This window comes from Papio anubis, chromosome 3 (assembly GCF_008728515.1).
Source record: "Papio anubis isolate 15944 chromosome 3, Panubis1.0, whole genome shotgun sequence".
NCBI classification, from domain to species: Eukaryota; Metazoa; Chordata; class Mammalia; order Primates; family Cercopithecidae; genus Papio; species Papio anubis.
In genome coordinates, this window is record NC_044978.1 from 103,373,506 (window position 1) to 103,386,756 (window position 13,251).

The window sequence follows — 13,251 nt, forward strand, 5'->3', positions numbered from 1 at the left end:
ATCTTTAAATGACAATCTCAGGCCTCAAAGCCTAGTGTCTTGTGTTTTATGACATGTGCAGACAGTTGTCTTCAAAGTGTTTCTTTGGGATCATTTTATATCCACTTATATAACAATACACATTCTCACATTTTAGGGATGACATATTTAAAACATGATCGGGAGAAAAAGCATGTGGAACATTTATTTACTTAATGTTTATTTCCTGTGGTATTTAACCACACAAAATTTTTATGAGTGAAAATCAGAAGGGACAAATGTGTGTGGAAGAATGCAGACCCTCCAGATGAGGCTAAAGTAGATGATTCTGCATGTTTTTTTGATTTTATGGGGTAAAAACTCTTAAAAATGGGAAAAAAGGGTCAATATGCTGCAGAGAATATGAAGTCATCAGAGTTTCAAAATTTCTCCTTTGATGTAAAATTCCTTTAATATATACGAACAGGAAATTATTTGAAGCCTTTTGCCAGGCCTACCACACTAACAAACACTACATAAACTAAAATACGAAACATACGTTCTGTTTACATTATGCCAGGTGCGTCGCAACGAGCTTTCCATTCACAAACATATTTAATACTTCTGACACCCCACTAAAGAAATTGGAAGTCTCCTCCTGCCTGCTGATGCATAGTTGAGGGGGAAGGGGGGCTAATTGTCCACAGACACACCAATTGTTAGGTGGCAGAGCCTGTATTTCGGACCCTTGCCCTCTTGTCATGTGGGTCATGTTCTTATCCATTGCACCTTTCCCTGGAATGATGGTAATTTGTCATGATCTTTAGCATCATTATCCACAAGGGATAAGAAAAGACTAAAATTGAAATTTATTTTTAATTTTGGGGGAATGTATGCAGTACTGCTTTTAAATTATGCCTAACTGTACTTCTGAATTTCATAATATAACTTATTTTTTTCAATTTGTAACAAGATTATATACAGAAATATGGAATTATTTTCTTTCATACATTTTACAAAAGGTAAAATATAAAAAGATATTAGAAATTAAATGCATGATATGAGGGGGACTTACAATTGATGTTTAATAGTCAATATCCCCCAGAAAAAGTTAAATATGAGATAATATATGCAAGGAAATTATAAATGAACCAAAAAAACAAACAAAAATGAATCCTTAAGATACTTTCCAATGAAATCCTGAGGGATTTTTAAATTACAGAATCAGAATCTCTGAAGGAGAAGTAGGTAATCTGCAATTTAAACAAAAGAGTTCCTGTCATACTGACGTATATTGTATATAGTAGTTGGGAAGCCACTGATTAAGACTGTATATTATTAATAAGCTACTCATTGACTGCCTATCATATTCTTTATCTAGCACTAAACAATGCGCATGCAATTGTTTAATTTACCCTCAGAAGTATCCCATCCTTTTAAAAGACACTGAAAGAAAAACTCAAAATAACACAAAACCACGTCTTAGAAATGTTATTCAATTGCCAACTTACCTGACTTCAGGTATAAAAACGTATACGCTTCCACTAGAAAAGCACCAGAACTAATTCAGATTATATCATTATACAATAAAATTAAATGATTATATTTTCTTCCACTTGCTTTTGCTTGGAATTTTTCTTCTATAATTTCTATTACTCTCATCAGAAATGATAGAGTGGGAGGACAAATGTGGAAATTTATTTATTACTGACCTGCCAAACACTAATATCAAATATTTTCTATGAAAAAAAAATATACAGAGGTGATGCTGAGAACATTGCTAATCTCTGTCTTCATTTTCCAATGTTTCTGAAAGATCATCATTGAGTATCTCCCTGATCATATTGAAATGTGACAGTGTTACTTTTTCAGTATATCTATTCGATGTTGTAGAAGTTCTAAAGGTCGGAAATGTAAGTTTGTTTTTTCATATTTTAATTAGGTCTGCACAAAATTAGTTTACTTTCGGCAGGCGGATCACAAGCCCAGGAGATCGAGACCATCCTGGCTAACATGGTGAAACCCTGTCTCTACTAAAAATACAAAAAATTAGCAGGGCGTGGTGGTTGGTGTCTGTTGTCCCAGCTACTGGTGAGGCTGAGGCAGGAGAATGGCCTAAACCTGGGAGGCAGAGCTTGCAGTGAGACGAGATCCTGCCACTGCACTCCAGCCTCAGCAACAGAGTGAGACTCCATCTCAAAAAAAAAAAAAAAAAAAAAAAGTTTACTTTCCCTACAAATTACACATGTAATTTGTGTTTGTCTTTTTAACTCCTATTTATTTATTTATTTATTTATTTTTGAGACAGGGTCTCACCCTGTCACCCAGGCTGTAGAGCAGTGGCGAGATCATAGCTCACTGCAGCTTCTACCTCCCCAGCTAAAGTGATCCTCGCGTCTCAGCCTGCTGAGTATCTGGAACTACAGACGTGAGCCACCATACCCAGATAATAATAATTATTATTATTTTCCAATTTTTTGTAGAAACACAGTCTCCCTCTGTCACCTAAGCTGATCTAGAGCTCCTGAGCTCAAGTGATCCTTTCGCCTTGGCCTCTGAAAGTGCCGGGATTAGAGGCCTAAATCACTTCACTAGGCCTATAATTCGGTTCTTTATTGAAAAAAGCTACATCCGCATATACTCCCTTATGCCATCTGTCATTACTTATTTGACTTCATTTTTTATCCAGCGTTCCCTTTACTTCCCATCACACTGAACTTTTGCATGTTCCTACTGTCAATCAGGGAAATGATGAGACAAGTCTCAATTATTCTAGGAGATTTATTTGCCAAAGTTAAGGATACTAATTTATCCCAAGTGCCTGGAGCAGTATCCAGTATCTAGTAGTCACTAAATTATACTTGTTTAATATATAAACATTTGCTCTAAATTTGCTTGCTTGTTTTTCTCATTGGTTTTCTTTTCCATCAGCTACTTTTCATATCATTTTTCAGAGCCCATTCCATCTGGACCATAGACTTCAGGACCTATCCCAATTTGTGTCATGCTAAAAATTGAACACAATAATAACAAGTGAGAATTGCACAATAATAAAAAGTTATATATATATATATATATTCCTATATATCCTGGCACTAGACTTCGTGCACGTAGAGACGTAGTTGCTTGCTATTTTCTTGCATAATTACATCAGATACATCACATTTTTTACTTTGATTCACAATGAGGACATATTAAATGAAAGGATTATTTTTAAATGAAAAGCCAATATTACATTAAAAGTTACTGCTAGAATTAGACAAAACTTTAAAAATCAAAACATTACATGCCAAATTTAATTGGTTTTCTCTGTTATAGACTTACAGGTAATTTTTGTTGTTTTTATTTATCTCAAATTTTCATTTTTTTCTAAAGTAAATAATATTACTTCTGTAAGAAGAATGATACAATGTTTAAATGACACTTCTGCAATATATAATAAAGAAGCATCAGATCAACAAATCAACTATTCAATACATCCAACAGACATCTAAGAAATACAAAACCTCTGTGAAAATTCCGTATTGTGGTTTACCTGCAAAGCAGATTTTGTTGTTTAAATTAAAGTTACAAATGTCATTTATAATAGACAAACAGCACTCAGGCATCAAGAAAAAAGTACCTCTTGCAGATAAGTTCCAGGTAAAATTTTGTCATTCACAAATTACTTTGTACACCTTTCACTTATATTGTGTGAATACCAAAAGATGAACTTTCCATATCAAAGATTATGTACTTTATAGACAAATGTTATAATTGAAAATGCTAACCTTTAAGGATAATTACATTTCTGCCATCATATTTAAATTAGAGTATAAGAAAGAGGAAATTCATGGCTACAGAGCAAGCCGACCAATTCATCAAAATCTTTTGAGAAATTGCCATAGGACTTACATAATAGCTTGTGTGGAGGCTTGATCCATGCGTTTGTTACTGCTCTTTCTGAAGCTTGGTATCAGTCACATTCAGAGATTTCTTTAAGACAATGAAAATACTTTAGCAATTAACCAGCATCCTTTGACTGCAGTGAGAATATGAGCAAATAAAGTTTGCCAAGTGTGCTGATAGCTCAGTCTGGTTTATGTAACTAAATCTGAAGCTCTTTATATAATAATATAATCTGTGCATAGAAATATAGATAATGCATAAAAATTACCTGTAGTAACATTTTTCAGAAGCTCAGTTTGTATATTATATATAATAGTGAGAAGAATTATTTAAGTTAGTTGAAATGTATATTGTTAATATATTCAATTACTTGCTATTGAATTAGAATGTGTGCTATTAGTAAAAAACTTTTTGTATAAAATTCCAGTTTGTTTCTTCATTGAAAAACAGAGCAAAAGAAACTATTTCCTAATAGAAGTGTGGTTTAATGTTCTTTTGTGTTAAAATTTTCATTGGATTCATCATACAGTAGATTAAGAGGAAAAGACAATGGCAAGGTAACACTGGAGTGATTTAATGGGAGTTATACTTTAGCCCACTTAATAAAAAACTATTTTAGGAAAAGGTGAGAGTACAAAAAATAGGAGAAAGTTTAGGATTAAAAATTGATTTGGACATAAATAGAAAAGATGTGAAGGACAAAAATTTCTTGCTCTGGGAGGAAGAAATGTGTTCAAAGTATTAAAGTTCATTTTCTAAAAAGACTCTTCGTGCTGAGGGATGACGCTTTTACTTGTTTGGAAGTAAAAGAATATTTATACAAAATGTTTATTTTGCTCCAGGTAGTTTCCTCTTTACCAAGATTCTTCAACTGTAGTCAAGCAAGTTCTTAAAGCTTAATGTGATTAGACATGTAAGAGAAAAAAGAGAAGTTCAAGACTGACTTGTAGAGAAGAATACAACTCCCAACTAAAGCAGAAACTTAAAAATAAGATGGAAGCAAAATCAGTAAATGGTCATCCTAAAGGGCAAATCAAGGAGATAGTGGAAGACTTGACTAGACAATAAAATAAAGAGCAGGATGTAAACAGGAAGCTTGGAATAAATTAGAAAGCTGTCTTTGTATGTGTGAGTGTGAGTGTGTGTGTGAGACAGATATGGATGCAGATTTAATGAAATAGTATATGCTGACACCCAATTGACAAAGACTAATATCTTCCCCATGGCACTAGATAGATACTTAAAGTGTAGCCATGAACAAGCAGACAGTCCCTACCCTCTTGGAGTTTGCAGTACAGCAGACAAGACATGCTTAAATGCAACAAATAGTCAATAATTAATTTTAAAGTTATGAAAAAGAAAATTGCACAAATGTAAAATTCATGGTGATATGGGGTCATATAATAAGGATACCTAATCTAATCTGTTTAGAAGGGTCAGAAATAGTGTTCTATGGAACTGAAATTTCATTCGAAGTCTAAATGGTGAAGAGAAGAATCCCCAGTGTGAGAATTCTGCCAGTTGCTGACTGTATCTATGCCAATTATATATCCTGGAACTGCAGAAATAAGCACAGGATGGGTTCAGGGACCCACTAAGCCCAGTATGAGATGGATTTGAGATAAAATTCCACTGGTCACCTGACTTCCGTAAGTCCCCACTCTTACTGGTGCACCATGGCGGCATATTGAGTCTCCCGGAATTAGTTTCAGTTTAGAACTAGAGTCCCTTAATTCCCAAAAGGTCTGATTACTTCCTTTCTCCCAATGCACAGTCATCCTGGTAAAAGGCCGTAGGTCCCTTTGGGGAAAGCCGGAAGAAGGATAAACAGTACATGTTTTGACAGTATAGTGTAGTCCTTTCTCAAAACTACCTGGCTTTCTCTTTATTCAAGAGGTTCTGGGTCGGTGAACTGGCTGGAATTGGGAATTGATTGAGGGTTTGTGATGCTCTGTTTTTATTATTCAAGGTAGACCTTTGGTGACATTTTTCCCAGCGTCTCATTTCTTCTCATACGACTCCAAATTGTTATCTACCTCCACTAGTCTTTTTTAAATTACTGATCCACACTGTACTCTGAATTTTAGTACTCTTACATGAATTTTTAACAACATTCCCCATGGTGAACCTCTTCTGTCTACCTTCTTAACATATCCTATTATATTTCACCAAAACAAAATGTATTTTAGCAAAGTCTACATTTGATTGTGAAATCCCACAGGTAATATCACTGAATAACTTTCTATTCCCTTAAGATAAAGTCCTGAAAACACTTATTATAATGTAAAAGTCTTTTCAAGTGGCCATCTCATCCTTCTAGGTATATTTTCATTAGTGGTTGAAAAGTATATACATACATGTTCTGTTTTAAAATAATAAGCTATTAAAACAACAAAGGTTTTTTGTTTGTTTGTTTTATTTTGTTTTTTGTTTGTTTCTTTTTTTGAACACAGAATCTTGCTCTGTCTCTATCTCCCAGGCCGGAGTGCAGTAGCATGATCTCAGCTCACTGCAACTTCCACTTCCCAGTTCAAGCAATTCTCACGCCTCAGCCTCCCGAGTATCTGGGTTTACAGGCACATGCCATTATGCTCAGCTAATTTTTTGTATTTTTTAGTAGCGATAGGGTTTCACCATGTGCCCAGGCTGGTCTTGAACTTCTGAGCTCAGGCAATCCACCCCCGTCGACCTCCCGAAGTGCTGGGATTACAGGTGTGAGCCACTGCGCCCAGCCAAAAAAGTTTTATTCTCCAAAATAAACCAGAAGTATTTGAAATACAAGACATTTTATTTTACATTAAAGCAAGCATGTAGAGACATTAATGGAAATTAGACATGGCGTACTGACTACTTAGTGGATAAGAAAAGCAGTTTAGGCTAAAACTTAGGGCAGCAAAACTAGAAGATAATTGATGAGATGAGAAGATCATACAACGATAGACTCTTACAGGAAACAGAAGACTTTGGGCTCATCAATTAAGGGCAGCAATCCCCAGACCCTCGGAAAAGGGAAAATAATGCCTGGAGGGAAAATGATATATAATGTGAATCAACTCCGGCACACAAATATGCCGAACCGGTCTCATGTGAGACTTCACTAAATAGTAAATTCTCTTCTCCATTAAATACATCACTCCCTACAGCAACAATCCAATTAGGAATTACTAGAAAAACAACACAGTTTCAAATATTCAGCAGTAATATCCAGATACTAAATCCATAGTTAAAAAAAGATTTCACCAGAAGCTCCTCACTCTGAAAAGAAAATGTCAAAGCAAGGAAGAATATCAGCAATGTTCAGAGGAGAAAGATGTGTTTTCAGTTATGGAAATTAGTCCGTAATTGAACGGAGAAGAGCTAGATCCAATACTATTATAATACATATATTAGTAATGATGGAGAGATAAAGTGGAGACAGGAACCATCAAGAAACAGAAAAGAATGGAAACCAGGATACAGGAGAAAGGACAAAATATATTTTACTTATAACAAAATAGTATTTTACTTTTATTAAAAAAAATTAAATTACAAGTCTTGCGTTTCTCATTCTCTTCTATTATTTTCAGCCAGTCAGTGGGAAAAAGGTAGTCCCTTGATATCCTTGTAATATGAGAATTGCACACACTAAGTATTGCAGTAGGAGCTGTTATATAAAATATCTGATGTGTTATGTGTGTATAAGCAGAATAGTTTCCTGCCCAGAGGGCAGTTTCTCCTCTTGACATCTCCAGTCCATTTTGTCTAGCACCTGACAACACTACTATTGGCAGTCATGTCATCATTTGCTTTTTCCAGTCATTTAAGGATGTCATTAGGCCTTAGGCTTTTTGAAGCAAGAAAGGGCAGATGCTTTGTACTTTTTCTGGTGTCATATTTGGCAGCCTTTCTGTGAAATTACTGCAGTGTTCTCATCTGCCAGATGTCAATGAAACTTGAAGTAAAGAGACAAGCATCCCAGACACGTCAGTCGAAACTGATTTTTGTTGTTTTATTTTTTTGTTTTTAAATGAAGTCTCCACTAAAAACTGAAGAAGATATAAATTCACAGACATTGCAGTTGCTTTTAAAGTGCTTTCCATCATAGCTTTAAAATATATAGAGAAAAGTAAAAGGCAGTATCAAGATAACATCAGAAAAATATACATGTAAATTTAACAGAAGCTAAATGGACTGAAAGAAGAACGCAGCACAAAAAACCTCAAAGATGAAGAAAACAACAGAAATATATAAAGAGAGAAGAGAAAACAGTGGTGAATCACAAGTAGATGAACCAGGAAATATGTAGCATGCAATTTCAAGGACCCTCAATGTTCTACCTTAACAAAATCAACTTCCCTTATTATATAATTTTAAAAAAATGTATTTGAGTATATATGGATTTTAATTTGTTCAAGCATAATCATAATTAGCAGAATTATTAACTAGTTAATATATTCGAACCAATTTTTGATGGTGCAGCAAAACACAGAGCTTTGAGGTAATAAAATTAATTCCTTGATTTATAAATTGTATTACCATACAAGATTGTATCTAATCATCCTGTCAATTCTGGGAATTAAATAAGGCAAGCATTGCTGTTACATATTATAGATGGGGAAATTGAGGTCTAAGATAAAGTACTACTCAACAATAGAAATTCAATAAAAAATTTGCTGTTTTCCTCCCAGCAAGAGTTTTCACAGTTTTCACAGTACAACTCCAATTAAATCAGAAGAGACAAATTTTGATGAGTAGAGGAATATAATAAATGAATAAATCAGCAAGAAAGCAAGCAAAATAAACTAAAATAAAAAAAAGTAAAAACGTGGGTATATTACCCAGAAATACCAAATGGATACTCCTACATATTGTTTAGAAAAAAAAAATGATGTAAATAATGAGATGGCTCTCTGAAACATGAAAAAGCAAGACAAAAAAGTATTGGATGCTTCTGCTCAATTTTACATCACAATTTTGTTTAGTGAGGCAAGGTATAAAATATTTATTTGTAAACTCTATTTACCAACTCCTCTTACTGGAGGAGCCTGGTATTTTGTTCTACTCAAGCCTTCAACTGATTGGATGAGGACAACTAACACTCTGAAAAGCCATCTGCTTTACTCCAAGTTCCTCATTGAAACGGTAAACTGATTCAAACACACCCTCCAAGTTGACACACAAAATTAAGCATCAAAAATGTATCTTCTCAATAAAAATTTGAATTTCAACTTATTTTTAAAATATAACTTAATGTTTATTGATCTACTGAGTGTCATGCCCTTTTCCAGGCTTTTGGAATATAGTGGTAAAACTGGCAGACAAATCTCTGAGCTATGCTCTATACATCGTCATTACCATTAATGCTTTAATTCTGGGGCAATGGCATTTAAATGACTTGTATTGCTAAAAGCAAAAGGGCTCTTTCTGCAACGTACACATGAGACTTTCTTTCTCCTGGCAAAACTCAAACTTTTGCGTTCTTAGTAACATAAACCTATTGAAAACTTACAGCAGATGAAAGCATTTAGAAATGGTTAGTGAAACACAGATCTCTGAACATCTACTCTGGGAGAAAACAAGATAATGTTTCCAAAAGCTTTCCATATTTTCTTATTGAGATCATTTTTATTAAAAGATATTACAGGGTTATTTCATTTCTTTGAAGTCTTCCCTATAGTATATTAATTATTTGTCAGCACTGAAAACAGTTTTGAGAGGATATATATACATATATATGTAAATATTATGTTTGCTATATACATTTGCTTCAAATGTAAAAGAAAGCACTTATTATAAACTAGTATGTTCAGTTTGTTTTATGGGGTTTAGGACTTACTCATTGTTTAATATTAATACATTTTATATGAAATCAATATTTATGGGGAAAACTTAAAAATAAATATATTTTATTCAGAAGTGTTAGTTTATTGAAATATACAGCAGCTATAATACATTAGTTTCCTAAAGGTTTTTTAAAAAAATTACCACAACCTTAGTGGCTTAAAGCAACATAAATTATTCTTTCACATTGCCAGAAGCCAAGAGTCCTAAATCAGTAGCACTGTGCTGAAATCAAGGTGTTGACAGAGCTGTACTATTTTCAGAGGCTCTAGGGGAGAATACAGTCTTTACCTCTTCTGGCTTCTGTTGGCTGCTGGCATTCCTTGGATTGTGGCTACATTATTCCAATCAAGGCTCATATCTTCAAATCTTTCTCTGCTCCCTTTTCATATTGACTTCTTCTCTGTGTGTGGCTGTGTGAAATCACCTTCTACCTTTCTCTTATAAAACTACTTGAGGTTGCAGTTAGATATCCTCTCCTGGATAATCCAGGTGAATCACTGTGTTTCAACATCCTTAATTTAGTCACATCTGCAAAGATGCTTTTCTCTTATAAAGTAACATTTTCAGGTTCCAGAGAATAGGACTTGATATCTCTCTTTGTGGGGAGGAAGATATTAGTCAGCCTGATATAGCCACCTTGCAATACATGACTAATTTTCATTTTTATGAATGTATTGGTAAAGATAAATTATATTATGGTACTGTAAAAAAAAAATCCCAAAATATTGGTGGCTGAAAATAAAAAGGGCTTATTTTTCCCCCATGCCCACATCCAGCCATACTATCCTTAACCACAGATTGAGCCTTTAACCTTAAGGACATGGGCTGGTAAACACACACACACTCACAAACTATGTCATTGTGCACCACCATTTTTTTTTTGAAATCTCCACCTGGAAGCTGACAGTTCATTAACCACCCCTAACTACAAGAGATCCTGTTGCGTGCCTACAAGGAAAGGAATCAGAAATGTTGGTGAATAGCTCTAATGACCAGCACAATGAGTTTGGATGTTAGGATCAAAAGACCCAATATGATATGAAGAAAATTGATTTGGGGCAAAAGTTAAGAATAAATTGAACTTACTTAGCGTGACATTGCTTAATACCAGTGTCCAGCTTTTAACTTGATGATTCTGCTTTAAGTTTTGGAATACCAATTTAGAAAATATATTATTTCACATTTTTATCTATTAAATAATAGATTATCATAAAATATATTAGGTACTATCTGGAGAACCTGGATCATCTTTGTTTTAACTGGTATTGACTAAGATTTTGAAGCATAATTGAACTAGGTTGCTGTTTGAATGGATCTGAACATACTTCCTTGGGGTGATGGGAGAAGATGTGATATTGTCTCACAACAGCACGAATAGAAAGCCCTTTGTTAAGACTTTGATTTTTGTGTTTAGAGTTGCTTTTTCAGCAGAGAGAGGGTATAGGTTTTATGTATGGTCAAATAAAGAAAGGGCAGTGGCCAGTCAAAACAATGATGAATTATTGAAGTGTTCTGAAGCTAAGGAGAACTTGAAATAAGTTTTAAACATTGGCAGTTAAGGCCAGGTTCCTAAGGGAAAGCTTGAAGTGCTGCTTTTGGGTGGATTTCATTTCTCAATAACGTATCCTCAGCATTAACGAATGAGCTCACACATATTTGGTCATCTTGATAAAGATATTGTAAGAAGTGAGTGGTTTTTTTTTTTTTAAATATAAATAAGCACAGTGACATGATTTTTATGAAAGCATGTTCTAAACCGGAAAGCACTATACAATTGTAGACTTCTTTATCCCTGAAATTTTGCATGTTAATTCCCTGGAATGTTGTAAAATTTAGCTCAAATGCATAGAACAGACACACTTTTTAACACATCATTTGTTATCATCTCTTATTTCCTGAACACTGGAACTCCAAATTACCATGTAGGACAGCAAATTGCAGAGGAATGAAATTAAGAGGCCATCTCTAAATTATCAGCCAAGGCCAATATGTGGTCAGTCCCTTTTAAAGTGGGTAGAATGGAATTAGTAAAACACTTGTGACCTCTTGGGAGCACAGAAGAAAAGATAAAGCTAACAAGTGAATGGATGCAGGCAGTAGAGTAGGATAGATATCATATAATTTTAGAAGCTAATAAATACTAGTAATATTACATATCATCCAAATAAAATTATTTTGATGGTGAAAAGAGGATGATTCTAATAACATCTCTACAACAGCAGGAGCAAACTAGGATTCTCCAAGCATACTAAGTTTTATCACCATCTTTTTTTTTTTTTTTTTTTTTTTTGAGATGGAGTTTCACTCTTGTTGCCCAGACTAGAGTACAACAGGGCAGTCTCATCTCACTGCAACCTCCACCTCCTGGGTTGAAGCGATTCTCCTGTCTCAGCCTCCTGAGTAACTAGAATTACAGAGGCCCACCACTACGCCTGGTTAATTTTTGGTATTTCTAATAGAGATGGGGTTTCACCATGTTGGCCAGGCTGATCTCGAACCCCTGACCTCAGGTGATCCTCCCCCCTCGGCCTCCCAAAGTTCTGGGATTACAGGTGTGAGCCACCATACCCAGCATCTTCACCCTCTTTTTAATGTTTAAATTTTAGAAGAATGTTTAATATCTAAAATATTTAATGTTTAAAAGGTTTAATCTACCCCCAGGAAATCTGCAAATTAAAATTCCCATTGGTAAATAATTCAGACATACTCCTCCACATACCAACACGTTCTAAATATGTATTTTTATAGTCTGCAGAAATCTTAAACATACGTTATGCTGTGTTGTCTAATCAAATGTTTAAAATTACATTCTGAAACTACCTATGAAAAGTACTATGTTCATCCTATAGATAAAGACCAAATCTTACAGTAACTAACATGGTGATTAGGAGTTGGAGGATTATATGGTTTAATGCACTATACAAGTGGTTTTCAAAGGGTAATATATTTTATTGTTGGTAGCGGGGCATGACGAACTTGGGTGGGGTTCAAACAATATATGCTTACCCCATTATCCTTCTCTTCACAAATTCCAGAATCTCTTCTGTAAGACCTTTTTTTTTTTTTTGCCCAGTTACAAGGGATTGAATTTGCTCATTTCTGCAACCTCTGTGAAACAAACAAACAAACAAACAAACAAAACAACAAAAAACAAAAAACAGATTGCAAATGTCTTTTTCACCACCCTGCAAACTACCCAGTGGTTCCATCTGGGACAAATTGAAATCCTGTGCATGTCCAAATATCACTCAGTTGCCATAGCAGAAAGGAAAGGTCTCTACCAATTTTCTGTAGAGTAGAGTAGAGTAGAGTAGAGTAGAGTAGAGTAGAGTAGAGTAGAGTAGATATTCAAGGGAACGCACACAGTGCATTGATGGGCGTTCTTAAACGGCTGATGGATAAGGATTCCTCTGTCAGAATTCAGGTCACATGCACTGTATCTCCCAGTGCATTCCCTCAAAAACCTCACTCAGAACTCCCTCAACTCCCACAGCACATCGTTTGAAGTAGATCTGTTCAGTTTGGTCCTGGATATCCAGCAACAGTGTCTTCAGTTGGCATTCTGTCAGTTTCCCAAGTATC